The sequence below is a fragment of the Mirounga leonina genome, unplaced genomic scaffold (assembly GCF_011800145.1).
Source record: "Mirounga leonina isolate KUSES-001 unplaced genomic scaffold, KU_Mleo_1.0 Mir_175, whole genome shotgun sequence".
In the NCBI taxonomy this organism is placed as follows: domain Eukaryota; kingdom Metazoa; phylum Chordata; class Mammalia; order Carnivora; family Phocidae; genus Mirounga; species Mirounga leonina.
The window spans coordinates 4,496,805-4,515,599 of NW_023270453.1; the positions used below are offsets into that span (position 1 = coordinate 4,496,805).

Consider the following 18,795-nt stretch of genomic DNA (forward strand, 5'->3'; position numbering starts at 1 on the left):
AGATCAGCCAGGTACCCAACATTTATTGAGAACTTAGTATATGCCAGCCTGTTTTAGGCACTAGACCTATAAGTGAATAAATATACACTAATACTGCAAGGAAATTACTTTGAAAATACTTGGGAAACAGATGTTGCAAGTACCTATTAGTCTTTTAGAGAATTTACATATAAATGAAGAAAATGCTAGTGGTGTGCTCTTGGAACTGGCCCAGCTGATTGTTAAAATTTCAAGACTTTTGAGGGCTATATATAGCTGCTACTATTTATAGCTATTACTAAATATAGCTATTGCTAAAAGTCAAATTACACAACTTACAACGAAATAAATTACGCTTAAAAACAAAGATAGTAAGTACTGAAAACTCATAATTTCCTGATTATTTTTACTGTACTTCACTGCTATCTATACTCTTGAAGTGATTTATGTCTGTTGGACCTGTATGATGGAAATACCAAATTATGGTGTGCTGGTGAACATCTCTTTTCCAGAACCATTTCAGCGAGGTTACACTGTAGCTTGAAATTGGCCATGATGGGAGTATTTTCACCATGGAAACTGGCAAATGCTACAAATCAGAAGGTTTCTTTCCTTCTTCCTTTCTTTTCTTTTTTTTTTTTTTTTAAGATTTTATTTATTTGACAGAGAGACACAGTGAGAGAGGGAACACAAGCAGGGGGAGTGGGAGAGGGAGAAGCAGGCTTCCCGGCGAGCAGGGAGCCCAATGCGGGACTCGATCCCAGGACCCTGGGATCATGACCTGAGCCGAAGGCAGACGCTTAACGACTGAGCCACCCAGGCGCCCCTCTTCCTTTCTTTCTTTCTTTCTGGATAGCTTTATATTAAACATTTGCCAGCACACCACTGTTCCTATCTATGAATCAGAAGTTGCTTTGTGCGTGTCTTTATTTAACTTGTTGGGTTAGAGTCATTATGTGAATTTCCGAGGGCAATGGTAATAGATTGGTTCAGTTATTGTGGCTGACTGTTTAGAAAGGCTAACTTTCTTTTCCCATGAATGTGAGAAGATGAACTGTGGAATTTCAATTGTCTAAATGTGTTTTTACCTCTCTGCAAGTCATTTTTCAGACTTACACAAAAAGGAAAAACAGAGGGAAAAAAAGATCCTATGATTTTTATTGATACAACAATTTACTGAATAACAACATAGTGGTGCATTTGGTAGCCTTCTTGTCCAAAATGAACAATGTAATTAATATTCAAATTCACAAACAAGAGAAACATTCCTTAGGATTATTATTTTTTTTAAGATTGTAGTTATTCATTTCCATGCGATACAATTCAGTGTATGTTATGCTCAATCATCCATTCACTCAATATTCAATAGTTACCAAATATAAAAAGCTAGTAACACTACGAGGTTACTATGTAATCATTTGGTATTTTACACTTCAAGTTAAAATATTTATTGATTGTCTAGAAGCTTCTAGTAAATGGATTCCTTTCATCAAAAGCCTATAATATTTTAATGGAGAGGAATTAACCTTATCATAAATAGATGACCTGAAAGCCATTATTTTTGTTGTAACCACAAATAGAAACAGCTCTTTGAAACTGATTAACTAGAAGAATACAATATTGTGCGCGACTGTGGGAACATACCACTTTTCTCAATGGAATACATCTGCAATTCTCTTAACCAGCAAAAGGCAGGCTCACAAGAAGTGCTATCTTATGGGTTATGGGAAACACTCCCTCTCCTAATAGGTTGATTATTAATTTCAATAAAGCTTTGAATTTAATCTCAATTACATTCCCATCTTTAGACCCTGAGCTTGGGAGGAAAAACGAGGTGATGACATAGTTTATGCTGCTGTTAGGGCAAAAGATAGAAAGCTCCAAAAATAGGAACTGAGTTCAGAGAAACAAAGACAAAAATGATTTTTAAAAAAATATGCAAATTGGTGTCACTATAAAACAGCAGTTCCCACCAGGGGTGATTTTGCCTTCCCCAGAAGACATGTGCCAAGGTCTGGAGACATTTTTGGTTGTCACTACGGCAGAGAGCTTGCTACTCACGTAGGGATCAGGGATGCTGCTAAACCTCCTACAGTGCACGGGACAGCCCTCCACAACAAAGAATTATCCAGCCTAAAGTGTCAACTATGTTAAGGTGGAGAAACTCTGCTATAAAGCTAACTTATTATTGTAATACTAGGTTAATAAAATAGCAATCAAAACAAAGGGAAGATGGGGAGATGCGCAACACCAATCAGCTAAATACATGCTTAAAAGTTTCTCTCTCCTCTAAATATGAATATTTTTTATTGATAGTTATTTACCAGATGTAGCCATAATAAAAGATAACAGTTACTGAGCCCTTATTATATGCCAGGCACTGGGCTATGCACTTGACTTGAATTATCCCAATCCAAATTCATTACAACCATCTGATGGGAGTGCTGTTATTGTGCAGAAAAATGATCACTTGTAGCATCAAGCATCCTCTAGAGGTCAGCAGTCTCTTGCTGTCTCTCTGTCACTAACTGCCGGTGGCATGACCTTGAACATTGTGACAAAAAAGTCAGTCATGAGGGAACTCTAGAACTCAGTAGGATATCCTCTGAATACCCTCCAAGAGAACTGTAGAGTCCTAAGGGTTCGAAAATACATAAAAAGGAGGCTGGGTTTCTCAATTACAGTTAGGCAGAAAAGGCATAGACAAATCTTAAAAACTGAAGAAAGGCAAAGTATAGTCCAGGAGGAGGTAGACCAAGGAGCAGAGGAGGGCTCTGGATGACCCCGCCCCATCCCACACCCACATCTCCCTAAATAAATACATTTAAAGGACATTGATAAAGTGACCTTAAAGAGCTAGGTATGTCTCATGATGTTGACAAGGATTCATTCCAAGTGCCAACATTTCTGATCATTATATAATCTTAACTGGCTGAGATAAGATAACATAAATTATTTCCTTGGAGGGTAAACCTAGAAAAAATGAGAATTAAAACAGCAACGTTTCGATGACTAAACAAATATAATCAATTTGAATTTTTATGCAAAGTAGCCTTGCATACTTTGTATTTTATGTATTTTTAAAATTTAAGAGAATTTGGCCCAGTAGAAACAGATGAGCTTTTTAATTCCGACTTAAAATATATAACTGAGTAATTGGTTTAGACTTGGGATTTTCAGTTGAAAACTTACTAAGTTTATGTACTATACTGAATATTTAGGGGACCTTAAATTTCACCATACTTATAATTTTAATTTATTGCATAAGGTTTATTTACTTGCAGAGTTTTTGTCAGATAACTTAAAAAAAGACAAGGAGCATTAAATACATAAATGAAGTTTAAAAGGTGTTGGGACTGAAAGAGGAAGAACGCTTTGAGGTAAAAATACTGACATCCTCAAAGGCATGGAAGGGGTTCTTGTGGGAGGAGAAAAAGTAGGTTTTCCCAGAAGTGAACTAAAGTACTCCACCCCTAAGGGTTAAAGTCTCCCTAACTCAGGTGATTGTGGGGTTCCAGCCTGGGGGTTTCCTGATGATACACCCCACAGGGAAGGCTAACTACCACCCGTCCTATTCACCTACACAGAACTGCAACTCACCCTCCCACTCAGGCATTATGGGTCTATGGGGGAAACAATACTTAAAACTTCAAAGACCCCATGCCACCAGCCTTTATGAACCAAAGTAGGCACTCATGCACAATATGAATGAATAAATAAGGAAAGCCATACATTTGAAAAACAAATAGAGCAATCTAAAAGAGAAGATCCAACATTCCCCCAAGGAAACAGAAATAAAGCAAGGAACATAAGCAAGAAAAAAAAAAAAATCCAAATTAGTATCTTCAGAGAGTCAAGAGATTATTGCAAGAAGCTATGAGAGAGTAGCAATGGGGCAATGAGAATGTTCTTGCAAATTAAAATATACTTGCCAGCCTAAAAAAATTCAGTGGCCAGGATGATAAATAAAATGGATACATTTGAAGACCAAAGTGGAGGTCTAGAAAACCAAAGGGAAAAAATGATGGAAAATATAAGAGCTTAAGAAATTTGAATAGATCCTAGTGTTTCAACATTTATCTTATGAGAATGGAGAAAATGTAAGAAACACAGATGTATGCAGATCGACAGTTTGACCCAAAGCTAAACAGAATGGTGGAGAAAAAGACTCACACCTAGATGTATCCTGATGAAAACTGGAAATTCAGGGATAAAGAGAAAATATGAAAAGCTCTAGAGAGAAAAAACAGACAAATTATTTACAAAAGAAAAGAATCAGCTTAATAGTTGATTTCTCATCAGCAATCTTGAATGATTGAAGAAACACTATGAAGAGATTTTTTTTTTAAAGATTTTATTTATTTATTTGAGAGAGAGAAAGCATAAGTAGGGGTGGGGCAGAAGGAGAAGCAGACTCCCCGTTGAGCAGGGAGCCCCACATGGGGCTTGATCCCAGGATCCTGGGATCATGACTTGAGCTGAAGGGCAGATGCTTAACCAACTGAGCCACCCAGGTGCCCCAAGAGATTTTTAAATGTGTATAACACACAGACACACAGACACACACACACACACTCAAACATACATATGTACTTACTAAAGGTTTTCTAACAAAACAATAAATAACCCAAGAACTTCATGGGGTATCAACCACACTATCAGTTGAATATAGAACAGAGAAGAAACAGACAGAAACTTTAAGGAAAATACAAGAGTCCATTGGCTGGGAGAGAATGAAGAGTCACCCTTGACCAGCAACTTTTTTTTTTTTTTAAGATTTTATTTATTTATTTGACAGAGAGAGAGAGAGAGAGAGAACAAGCAGGGGGAGCAGCAGAGGGAGAGGGAGAAACAGAACCTCCGCTGAGCAGGGAGCCCGATGTGGGGCTCGATTCCAGGACCCTGGGATCATGACCCGAGCTGAAGGCAGACGCTTAACTGACTGAACCACCCAGGTGCCCTTGACCAGCAACTTTTAATGGCATTAGAGCCTATTTCTTTCTCTGTGGATTCAATATGCAAATGACATTTTCATAATCATGATACTGCAAATGATGATTATTTTCAATTTTAAAAATAATACTATAGGGGTGGCTGGGTGGCTCAGTTGGCCAGGTGACCGACTCTTGGTTTTGGCTCAGGCCATGATCTCAGGGTTGTGGGATCAAGCCCCAAGTCAGGCTCTGAGTTTGGCATGAGGTCTGCTTGGGATTCTCTCTCTCCCTCTTCTTCTGCCCCTCTCACCACTCACACACTCTCTCTCTCTCTCTAAAATAAGTAAATAAATAAAATCTTTTAAAAATTTATTTTTTTCTATTGCAAGCTTTTCTTGGTTCACAATTACAGTAAACCTAATTATTGCCATCAAAGTAGACATTAGAGAGGAAAAAAAAAATTCTTTAAAAACTACAAAATCCAAACATAATTGGTAAATTCTAGAACTTCAAAGACGGAGCTTTAAAACACAGTTCTGAAAAGACAACAGAAAAAAAGAAAGCTGAGCTACTCAAAGTTGGGAATAAACTATGTGAAAATAAAGGAAATATGAGAAACGGTATAACTGAGTATCTACAGATAGGCTTGGAATTAGTAGCCCTGCCATCATTTTGGAATAGTACCAGATGATAAGTCAAATTCTACTTTCCTGGAAAATGAGCATTACCTTAAGAAGAGTGGTCTCTCTGACTCCCCTTCAGAGAAATGCATCCCGTGCCCTGACCTGTCATTTTTCTTCTTTTCTGGCTTCATTTTTTTTCAACACCTGCCACATTGTATATTTATTTGTCAGTTGATCTTGTGCCTTCCCCACCTCCTGGATAAAAGGTAAGCTCCTGGAGAGCCAGCACTTTATCGTGGATTCCTCAGTAAGGAAAGCAGGTACTCAATAGTTATTAGTTGGAGTTGGATGGATAAAATAAGTGTTCCTATAATATTTCTTCATGTAACAACTGGTCTCAAAGATATCTTCATGTTTTAATTTTTTCAAACTCACAAATCTAATGTTGCTTGTTAGATTTCTTTCCTATCTTGATTCTCATTGGCTAATCAATAAGCCGTTTATTATATGCCTGTTTAGAAACACATGCCTGCCTCATTCTCATTGAACTGCTTATCAGGACATCCATTCTGAAACAAATAGCAATTCATGGATCAAATAAAATCAACATCCTCTTAAGGACCTACTACATGCAAGGCCTGGATGGATGGATGGATGGATGGATGGATGGATGGATGGATGAGGGCAGCACCTTGGGAAGCCTTGTTTTCCTGTTCTTGGGGGAGAACACTCACTTCCTAGTCAAGTTCCGGTTTCCATATAGAGATTCTTCACAGCTTGGTATTTATGTAACTGCTGGAGATGTTCTGACTCTGTCCTCTCTCTTTCTGGATATTTCCCTACTTTTCCCCTTTTCACAATATCCAAGAGTATACCTTACTTCTCCCTTTTACAGATAAATAACAAATTTAGTCCAGAAAGTTACCATCTGATTTTTTTTAAATTTGGGGAAACGTGTCAGACAACAGTTTTACCTTACTTCAATACTGAAAATGTTAGTTTTAGCAAAGAAAAAAAAAAGTGGTGACAATGAGGGAAAAAATACAATACTATCACTTAGAGGGCATAATTTTTTTTTTTTTTTTAATGTAGCATGGAGCCCAACACGAGGCTTGAACTCAAGACCCTGAGATCAAGACCTGAGCTGAAATCAAGAGTCGGACGCTTAACTCATTAAGCCACCCAGGCACCCCTGAGGGCAAAAAATTAAAAAAAAAAAAACAAAACCCACAATTTTGCAATGCTTCCAAACAAAAATGAGAACCAGAGTAAGTTTATATTCAAATATTACTCTGTTTTAAAATTACATTTTTGAAAGTGCTTCCTTTTCTGGCTGACATTAGCAAATACACATCAGTGAGTTGATGACATTTTATACAAAAGGGACAACTTGTTCACCCAAAAAAGTTGTCAAGTCATACACTTGACTCATTTTGCCAGGAGCCAAAGGTTTCAGGCATACCTTCTGCCTTCCGTAACTTCGCTGGCTCCTATACTTGGCACTCTCAGGGTTGTTTTGGCAGGCAGATGCATATCCAACCTACTATTCATCATGACCCCAAAAGCCGGATCGCATGAACTACTGAAAGTGACCTTGTGGGAAAACTGAATGGTAACCCAAGAAATCACTGTGAATACTGCTATAGGGTTACATTTTTACAATACATGTGCTGCTTTATAATGATCTTTCAGGAGATACGCAAGTATAAAATTTTGGTGTAGATTATTTAGTCTTAAACCCATCATGTTTTTGGTTTTACAGGACTACGCGGTGAAAAGCATACATGCTTCTTATGAAAAGACTAATCCACCTTCTTCTTTGTCCCTGCAGGATAACAAATGTTTGAATTAATTTTCTTTTGTTACAATTTGGAAATTGTTGCCTTTTATACGGTTATCAAGAGAGAAGCTTCGGGGGAAATCGGAGGGGTAGACGAACCATGAGAGACGATGGACTCTGAAAAACAAACAGGGTTCTAGAGGGGAGGGGGGTGGGAGGATGGGTTAGCCTGGTGGTGGGTATTGAGGAGGGCACATTCTGCATGGAGCACTGGGTGTTATGCACAAACAATGAATCATGGAACACTTCATCTAAAACTAATGATGTAATGTATGGGGATCAACATAAGAATAAAAAAAAAGAGAGAGAAGCTTCATGGGGCGCCTGGGTGGCTCAGTCGGTTAAGTGTCTGCCTTCGGCTCAGGTCATGTTCCCGGGGGTCCTGGGATCAAGTCCCACATTGGGCTCCTTGCTCAGTGGGGAAACTGCTTCTCCCTCTGCCCCTCACCCTGCTCATGCTCTCTCTCTCTCTTGCTCTCTCTTTCAAATAAATAAATAAAATCTTTAAACAAAAGAGAGAGACAAGCTTCTTTCTGTCACTCTGGAAATATTTCCCCCTCATTTCAGTCAGTGGTCTCACGGCTTTTTAAATTCATGACATCAAATTGCAGGACCCCCTCCCACTGTTGTTGCTATCATTTAATTTAAGTAACATATTTATTGATTATGCCTACTGTGAGCCATCCCTGTGCTGGGAACTAGGTATTATATTCAGTGGTGAACAAAAGAGATAAAATATAATCTTTGTCTTCAACTTAGTAGGGAGGGAAGAAAGGTATCAAGAACAAACAAACTGGTACCTAATTGTAAATTACGATAAGTACCATGACGTAAGAGTGTCTATTTACCAACTTTTGAGATATTCCTTCAGGTATTTCAAACACTCTTTCACCTGGCTTGGTTATCCTCTCTATTAGAGCCTTTGCCATCATCTGGGATATCACATGCAAAATTCTGTCCTTCCCCTTAGGTCCCTGGCTCTCCCTGACTAGAAGGGCTTTTACTTCCTCACCAGGAACCCACATGCATAACCCTTACCTCTTCTGGTCTCTACCTCAAATTATGTGTGTGTGTTTTTAATTAAGTAATCTCTATGTCCAATGTGGGGCTCGAACTCACGACCTCGAGATCAAGAGTCATGTGCTCTACCGACTGAGCCAGCCAGGTACCCCCAAATTGTTTTAACTAAGGACTTCAAACCCTGAAACTTTTCTCCGATCATAATATTAGTTTTACCTCGTCTGCTCCTTCTCTTACAATAAACCTGCAATTAGCCTTTCCCATGAGTCCTTTAATACCTCTGCCGTATCTTTGGGCTACTAATCTCCTCCTGAAATCACTTGCTTCTCTCCCTGACTCGCTTCCCAAGGTCCAACATCAGTCTTTAGCAACCCACAAGCCCTCACTCCTTAACTACCTTCCATTTATACCTCTTCACTTTAGAGAAAATTTTAGTCATTTTCTCCAGAGTTACCGCGAATTGCTGGAGGTTCTCAACACATATCACTTTATCCAATTTCATCATGACTCTCAATGGTGCTCACAATGATTTCATAACAGACCTTTCCCCTTCTTCCTCTTAATCTCACGCTGCCTTTCTCGTTTTCCAAGCACCTCACCTCTACTGTCAACTAAACAAGCCATATCAACTAAAATGTCAATTCATAATTTATGTCATTATCCACACACACAAAACCTTCATATTCATTTTTGTGTTCCGCTTCCTTTTAAATTCTTAATTCTCTCACAAGTTAACTCTAGACCTCTGTATTTGGTCTTCTCTTCTGCCACTTGTTCCTGAAATTTGTGCTCTGTCTACAAATATATTCACATCTTCTCTCAACTTACTTCTTCCAAGTGACTGTGGCCATACTTCCACCTTCTGGACAGTGTAGGCTACATTCTGCCAGTTTTTACTTTCATCACCCACACACTTCTGGTAACTCATGGCATTTGTGCTTGACTGTCACCAACCCCTTGAAATTCCTCTTCTCAGATCGAGAATGTCCTTTCACTAAAGTCACTTTTGACCCAGTGCATACCCCTTCTCTTCCCCCTGAAATCCTCTGATCCCTCATAACTGTGGTGTCAAGCAGGATCCTGTCTCTTGTCTTACCTCCCTGATAACTTCTCACTTTTATTTGCAGCCTCTGCACATGTGAGAATTCCTTAGGATTCTGTCAACCTCCTTCTCCCCCCTGCATCAGGAGTCACCAGTGACAACCACGAGCATATTCTGGTTTCCAGGTATGTTCCGTCTGGCCTATAGAGTATTGAGGTGGTTCATTTTTACTGACGTCAACACTTAAAAATGAGATTTTTTACATAAAATCTGGACTGCCGGTTTGTCTTGAAAAACCATAATTCATACCAATACAGAATAAGAATAAAAGAAAGAAGAACATCAAATGGATATAAAGGACTATTCGATAGCAAAGTAATAATGAAAGACTGGTTTCCTCCATCATATAGGAAATACCAGAGGATATTTTCGGGCAGATTTTGAGGATTCATGCTGATAACCACAGATATTACTAAGCTCAGCCTATCAGTCTTCTGTTCTCACCCTTGTCAGACTTACCTACAACTTCACTTCAGAGTCCCAGTTATTTGTTCTAGCTTACATTACTCCCCAGTCTTATTTCAAAAAGGATTTGATTCAGAGTCCTTTAGTTTACTTTCCTCTGAATACTGAACTTACCTAATAAAACCTGAACTCTGAAACAAGTGAGATAATAAAACAATAGACAATGTAAACCGTCAATTTCAAATTCTGCCTGCAGTCACATCGTCTACATTGTCCATGAAGTAGATGATATTTTCTTTAATCCAAAGGCTTTCCTTGTTCTTTATTTTATTTTAAAAATTTTATTTATTTATTTGACAGAGAGACACACAGCGAGAGAGGGAACACAAGCAGGGGGAGTGGGAGAGGGAAAAGCAGGCTTCCCGCGGAGTAGGGAGCCTGACGTGGGGCTCGATCCAGGACCCTGGGATGTCCTGAGCCTAAGGCAGACACTTAAGGACTGAGCCACCCAGGCGCCCTGTTCTTAATTTTAGGGTGATCAAGTTTCCACGGGGAAGAATACAAGAAAAGAAAGCATATAAAGGTGGAAAGGTAGAAAAATCTGCATCAGAAAAGTCATTTTAATTCATTCTTCTTTGTACTCCCCGTATATGGCACAAAAATACATGTTTGGCAATAATTAATCCTAAACTTCTATTTCCCAGTGTTGACACTTAAATCTCCATTAATCTTATCCCACGAATAATGTATATATCTTCCCGCAGAGGAAATAAAAAGTGAGAGTGAAGAGTAGAAGATGACCTACAAGGGAAAAAAAAACAAAAAAACCAAAAAACACTACCCCCTGTTTTAATTAAAGAGCAGAGAGAGTTTTCTCCTCCCTACTTATTTAACCACCTTGAAATGTTAAATCATTTTAAAACTCCTCATAGCCTTGAGCTAACATTTGGAAAGATTTATTTATATTTTGAAAATAAAAACCCATACACAACACATGGGGAATGAATTTCTGTCCAACGGCAGCATAAATCACGGTTTTGTTAGCTGCATTTCATTTCTTGCTTTGGTGCCTTGCGAGCCCACTAAGCCAGGTTGCCAAGCAACCATGTCAGCTTTGCTGAATATAGATATTAACAGGTTTAGGTTACATGGGGAAAAAAAGTGGAGTGAACAAGAGCGCAGATTTATCCTTCACCTGGAAATTTGGAGAAACATGCACTCTTTTCAACTCCGTCTTTGAAACAAATGTATCTAATACCTCTTGTTACACTCCACTCTCTTAGACAGAAGGGGGAGTTCATTTCCTCCTCCAAAGTAATGCACTTGCCCGTTGTGTATTGAGAAGTGCACGTGTCCACGGCCACTAGGACGTGCAATTCTGGTTTCAGAACACGGATAGCTTTTCTAGAAATCGAATGAATCTCAATCTCATTTTAATAAAATCCCATGTTTATAATGTTTGCTAGTGGCTTGCTCTTTACTGTTTGAGGGGAGTGGGCAGATTGAACTCTCGCCATTGATCAGACGTGGAAATGGTCTTCACGGAGATAAGGAACTGGTGCCTCAACTGGGCAAGGGCAGGGCTGGGATGTGCACCTACATGGATAGCCTGCCTCAACAGCCGGTACCCTGAATCTCTACCGTATTTTTACAATATGATTGAGAAAGTGGCAGAAGGTGAAGACAGTCTTGTGAGCTGTCACGGTGTCCAAGACTTCAGTATTGACTTATGCAAAGAAGCAAGCGTGTCATCGGAGACACGTGGCACGGAGATGTGGTTCTTCTTTTCCTTCTCCCTCTCTGCAACGTTTCTCACATCCCTGCTTTTCTGTCTGTGCTCCCGCACAGACTTGACGACACAACAAAAATGAAAATAAACTCTCTCCGATCCTTTATCTCTGGAGGCAACACTGGTGGCCCCAACAAGACTCTAACCTGAATCCCTTCACGGCGAATTCGCCTTCGGGACTCATGACCCCAAAGAGACCCCACAAAGCTTCTGAGGCTAAAGGACACCTGCTTCCAGCTATGAACCTGGAAGAGAGCTCTATGAAGAAAGCAGGCTGGATATGCTAAGCCCAGTTTGCACAAGGCTGCAATCTGCTGCAAGTCTAGAAGAGTCCACCCCCCACCTGACTGTCACTCACATTTTAAAATACGTGCTGTCACGGCTGCACCTGTTCCCAGGTGCTAGCAGCTAAGATGGCTGCAGCCCTACTGAGCTCCTCAGACTGCTGCTGTGTACGTTCTGAGAGTCACCGTGACAGGACCTCAGAGTCCTTTCTCTCAGATGAGTGATTCCAGTATGATTTCTCTTCTGGCAAGCTGGGGTGCCTGATGATGGCAATTTTGAGAAACCAATGGCAGCTCTAGTTCTTCCTTCTGTTTTGATAGGTTGGTCACATTTCCACTCCCAGCCTTTCTTAAGGCTAGGCTAATTTAAATAGAATGCATCCGTTGGGTTATTTTTTGGGGGGGGCCCTCCAGAAAGTGGAAGATGTTCATATCCTTCCTACACATTAGGAGGAAGCCCAGTGAATTTACCTTGTGAAGATGGTTCAACCAGGTGGGATAGATGGAAGAACCCTGTCATCCGCCTTCAGGTGCTTTCCTCCATGTTACCAAAGACAGCTAAGTCAGCTCCTTTCACTCTCCTGGTTTGACTTGGGAAGTTAATAAGATCATAAATTTAAGACCTAAGACCTAACAAACTGTGCCAAAATAAAAATATAAAACTTCCATGGTGAGAGGAATACTGATATGCTTGCACTCTGGCATATGAGTCTCTGTTTTTGTTGTTTTTTTTTTAAGAGTATTTATTTGTCAAAGAGAGAGAGGGCACAAGTAGGCAGAGGGAGAAGCAGGCTCCCCGCTGAGCAGGGAGCCTGAGACGCAGGACCTGGTCCCAGGACCTTGGGATCATGACCTGAGCCAAAGGCAGACACTTAACCTACTGAGCCACCCAGGCGCCCCATGAGTCTCTGTTTTTGAATGCAGTGGGGGCTTCCTCCACATTTTGATAGTTTCCCTCTCACCTTAATCTTTTGGTAGAATGCAAATTAAAATAGTGTTCTCTCCTGACTTATATTGTCTTACATGCTTGGATTAGCTTTAGTCCTTAGGGGAAACCCTGTCTTTCTTTCCTCCGCAGAGGATGCTGAATATCCTGTTTTTATTCCCCCAGAAGTCATTGTATCATTGTTAATGATAAAAACTAACGTATTTTTACTGCATTTTTTCATTATCAAAGACATAATAAACACCTACAGTTCTGATATTTATTGCAGTTTGTGCTATTACTTTTAATGACATAAATGCAAACTTATTTTTACACAAGGGCTACACATATATGTGGTGAGGGTAATTCTAATGATCTCTTTTCTTTCACATGATCTTTGCTAATAAGACTTAGTTTTGAATTTGGTTCAGAAGTAGCAGCAATTAAATTTCAGGGGTGTGGGTGTCAACTTGTTAGCCACGGAGTGGGAACAGAGCACAGGGGTAGAGATGCACATGTGTTTAGACAGGTAGAGATTCTTTTTTTTTTTTTTAAGATTTTATTTATTTATTTGAGAGAGAGAGAGAGAGAGTGAGCATATGAGAGAGAGCAGGAGCAGGGGGAGGGGCAAAGGGAGAGGGAGAAGTAGACTCCCTGCTAAACAGGGAGCCCGATGCGGGACTCGATCCCAGAACCCTGAGATCATGACCTGAGCTGAAGGCAGATGCTTAACTGACTGAGCCACCCAGGCGCCCCTCAGAGAGGCAGAGGTTCTAACTGTGGAAATGGTTGGGAACTGGGCCAGAACCTTAGACTGAGGCTGGATATTGACACTCTTCCAGGTCGGGCTGAGAAATCTAGATTGGCAGCAGAGGTAATTTTAAGTAGCCCAGCTTGTCTCACTATTCTTATGACATCTCTTGTCTCCAGTACCTATGCTCCTTGGATACTTATGCTTTATCCTTACAACCACCATATGAGGTGGGTATAATGATCCCCATTTTGCAGGTAAAGAAAGGGATCCTTGAAGAGATCAATTAACTTTCCCAAAGTCACAAAGCTGATGCCTCCCTGCCTGATGCCACAGACGTGTGCACCCTCTCCTTCTCCTTGAGTGTCAGAGTACTCAAAGCAGAGTCAGAATTTTCTGGGGATAGCTCAGAACTTCCCAGCCCTTCTCCCCACTGCTCTCCACTTTTATCTTCCATTCTGACTCTGTTGTCATTGAGAGTGACCACGTAATTTATTGTCCAAACCAGAACATTTTTGAGAGTGAAAATCACTATTAATAATTGTTGCAAGGCAACGGGCATGATATGGGACTTCCGGTCACCTTAACTTGGCTGACTCCCTGAAACAGGGTTAACATTTATAACTTAATTTGAAATTGTTCACAGTGGAATCTCTCCAACTTTTCCCCAAAGGTAGCATCCCTGAATATGTCACCATCTAATTGCTGAAAGGAGACACCCCCCACCCCGTACAGCCCATAGAGTTTTCTCAGGTTGGAAGTAACCAACCCATCCTTATTTTACTTCTGCTTTACCTTCTGTCTCTCTTTAAGGGGGGCTGCCATACCTGTCCTGCTTACCAAGCAGTAGAATTGTAGGGCTGTTATGTGTTTTCCCTGAAAGGTTTGCTGGCCCTGCTGATCAAGGCAGTTAATGCCTACTGGGTCTGTCTCGAACAGCAGAAGGAACAAAATCCCCAACTGGGCACAGACTCAGATTCCTTTGAACACACTGTGATTTGATAACCCACTGCAAATGGTATCACCTCTTGATTTTAGGGAACAATTCACAATTGGTCCTCCCATTCCTGGGCTCCAAATGCCTCAGATGTGGGATCTAAGATGAACTATGACATAGATCAACATCTTCTCTCAGAAATGTCACACTTCTTTTTAGTCTCTTCTTATTTGGTGCTCTCGAGTTTAGATTTTAAGATTTATTTATTTATTTATTTGAGACAGAATGAGAGAGAGAGAGCACATGAGAGGGGGGAGGGTCAGAGGCAGAAGCAGGCTCCCTGCCGAGCAGGGAGCCTGATGCGGGACTCGATCCAGGGACTCCAGGATCATGACCTGAGCCGAAGGCAGTCGCTTAACCAACTGAGCCACCCAGGCACCCTTGAGTTTAGATTTTAAATGATATCTTTCATGCACCTGCTTGAGCTTTCTCTTTTTTTTTTAAACCTTCACCAAATAGAAAAGGGGAAAGAGTTCAGCTGACCACTAAGTGATTTAGGGATAATTATTAGATTTTCCCTCTCTCTTCCTTGCCCACATTCCATCGGCCTGCAGGCCATGATCTTCAGTCCCGGGAACATCCAGGCAGAAGGCCAGCCCTAAGGGGAAAACTTGAGAAGCATCTGCATGCAGTCGAGTTGAATCTCTCCCTCACTGTCAGGCACGTGCTCAGTAAGAACCCCTGGAAGAGAAGTCCCACTAGCTGGATGCTCGGAGGTCTAAGACCATGGCTCAAACCCACGAGAAAGAAGGCGGAGGGGTGAACAGAGGACCTTTGGCTCCCAGACTACCTCCGATTCTAGACCCCTCAGTTGTCTTCTCCGTGAAGGGAATCAGCTGGGTTCAAGAACATTTAACTTTATCTATGGATGATGAGGAATCTGTGAAGGATTTGGTCTGCTGGAGAACTGATGAACATCTGGGTTTAAGGGAACTTACTGAAGAGTAGAAATATCTGGAATGAGTTGGAGAGGAGAAAGTTTGGAAGCCTCAATACAGAGGCTGCTACACAGTCCAGTAGATACAAGACAAGAGATCCCTGAATCCACACTATAGCCATGAGATTGGAAAGGAAAGGACAAAGGGAACAAATTGGAATTTAACAAATTACTTGTGAGTGCTAGCATTATGATAAGCAATTCACATACACTATTTTAAAAATATTCCTACAGGAAAAGTTTGTTATCCCCCTTTGACAGATGAATAAACTAAATCGCAGAGGTTAATAATGTCAAGGTCCTACAGCTGGTGGAAGACTCAAGCTTTAAACTCAAAATTTGCTTCTGAAGTCCATATATTCCCCACTATAGTCCATATGTTCCCCATTTCAAAGCACTGTCAACAATGCTTTGAGTTTGGGTATATGAGAGAATAATGTCACCAGGAAGAGAAATGGGAAACAGGAAGATAGGGGAAAAGCATTAGTTTGGAGACAGGAGATGATGATTTGCTTCCTTTTAAATGTATAAGTACCCAAAATAAAGAGTCATATTGATAACAATATGTAAATTGTAGGAGACCTCAATACTCCACTCTCAGCAGTAGACAGATCATCTAAGCAGAAAATCAACAAAGAAACAAGAGCTTTGAATGACACACTGGACCAGATGGACCTCATAGATACATACAGAACATTCCACCCTAAAACAACAGAATACTCATTCTTCTTGAGCGCACACAGAACTTTCTCCAGAATAGACCACATACTGGGTCATAATCAGGTCTCAACCAATACCAAAAGATTGAGATTATTCCCTGCATATTCTCAGACCATAATGCTTTAAAACTGGAACTCATTCACAAGAAAAAATTTGGAAGAAATTCAAACACTTGGAAGCTAAAGACCACTCTGCTCAAGAACGTTTGGGTCAACCAAGAAATCAAAGAAGAACTTAAACAATTCATGGAAACCAATGAGAACAAAAACACATCAGTCCAAAACCTATGGGATACTGCAAAGGCGGTCCTAAGGGGGAAATACATAGCTTTCCAAGCCTCACTCAAAAAAATAGAAAAATAGAAAAATAGAAAAATCCTAAATTCACCAACTAACTCTACACCTTAAAGAACCTAGAGAAAAAGCAACAAACATGCCTAAGCCATGCATTAGAAGAGAGATAATTAAGATTAGAGCAAAGATCAATGAATTAGAAACCAGAAACACAGTAGGTCAGATCAATGAAACTAGAAGCTGGTTCTTTGAAAGAATTAATAAGATCGATAAACCACCGGCCAGACTTATCCAAAAGAAAAGAGAAAGGACACAAATTAATAAAATTATGGATAAAAGGGGAGAGATCATGACTAACACCAAGGAAATAGAAACAATTATTAGAAATTATTATCAACAACTATATGCCAATAAACTGAGCAATCTGGATGAAATGGAGGCCTTCCTGGAAACCTATAAGCTGCCAAGACTGAAACAGGAAGAAATTGACAACCTGAATAGGCCAATAACCAGTAATGAGATTGAAGCAGTGATCAAAAACCTCCCAAAAAACAAGAGTCCAGGGCCTGATGGATTCCCTGGGGAATTCTACCAAACATTCAAAGAAGAAATAATACCTATTCTCCTGAAGCTGTTTCAAAAAATAGAAACAGAAGGAAACTTCCAGACTCATTCTATGAGGCCAGTATTACCTTAATCCCCAAACCAGGCAAAGACCCCATCAAAAAAGGAGAATTTCAGACTGATATCCCTGATGAATATGGATTCCAAAATTCTCAAATTCTCATTCTATCTAATAGGATCCAACAATACATTAAAAGGATCATCCACCATGACCAAGTGGGATTTATCCTCGGGATGCAAGGGTGGTTCAACATTCGCAAATTAATCAATGTGGTAGAACATATTAAGAGGAAAGAGAAGAACCATATGGTCCTCTCAATTGATGCAGAAAAAGCATTTGACAAAATACAGCATCCTTTCCTAATAAAAACTCTTCAGAGTATAGGGAAAGAGGGAACATTCCTCAAGTTCATAAAATCCATCTATGAAAAACCCATAGTGAATATCATCCTCAATTGGGAAAAGATGAGAGCCTTTCCCTTAAGATCAGAAACATGTCAAGGATGCCCCATTGTTCAACATAGTACTAGAAGTCCTGGCAATAGCAATCAGACAACAAAAAGAAATAAAAGGTATTCAAATTGGCAAAGAAGAAGTCAAACTCTCTCTTCGCAGATGACATGATACTTTATGTGGAAAATCCAGAAGACTCCACCCCCAAATTACTAGAACTCATACAGCAATTCAGTAATGTGGCAGGATACAAAATGACCAGAAATCAGTTGTTTTCTTATACACTAACAATGCAACTGTAGAAAGAGAAATTAGAGAATCGATTCCATTTACAATAGCACCAAAAACCATAAGATACCTCGGAATAAACCTAAACAAAGAGGTAAGGGATCTATACTCTAGGAACTACAGAACACTCATGAAAGAAATTGAAGAAGACACAAAAAGATGGAAAAACATTCCATGCTCATGGATCGGAAGAATAAACATTGTTAAAATATCTATGCTACCCAGAGCAATCTATACCTTCAACGCCATCCCGATCAAACTTCTGATGACATTTTTCAAAGTGCTGGAACAAACAATCCTAAAATTTGTATGGAATCAGAAAAGATCCCAAATCGCTAAGGAAATGCTGAAAAAGAAAAAGCTGGGGGCATCACGTTGCTGGGTTTCAAGCTCTGTTACAAAGCTGTGATCACCAAGACAGTATGGTACTGGCACAAAAACAGACACATAGATCAATGGAACAGAATAGAGAGCCCAGATATGGACCCTCAACTCTATGGTCAAATAATCTTCGACAAAGCAGGAAAGAATGTTCAGTGGAAAAAAGACAGTGTCTTCAATAAATGTTGCTGGGAAAATTGGACAGCTATATACAGAAGAATGAAACTCAACCCTTCTCTAACACCATACACAAAGTTAAACTCAAAATGGATGAAAGACCTCAAAGTGAGACAGGAATCCATCAAAATCCTAGAGGAGAACATAGGCAGTAACCTCTTCGACATTGGCCATAGCAACTTCTTTCAAGATACATCTCCAAAGGCTAGTGAAACAAAAGCAAAAATGAACTTTTGGGACTTCATCAAGATAAAAACTTCTGCACAGCAAAGG

At 40.0% G+C, this 18,795-nt stretch overlaps 1 protein-coding gene across 3 annotated transcripts in view; it reads right to left on the bottom strand.

The window, feature by feature from the left end:
- CACNB2 (calcium voltage-gated channel auxiliary subunit beta 2) overlaps positions 1 to 18,795 on the bottom strand; it is a 382,838-nt gene that overhangs the window by 207,271 nt on the left and 156,772 nt on the right. The gene's annotated exons all lie outside the window — the stretch shown is intronic.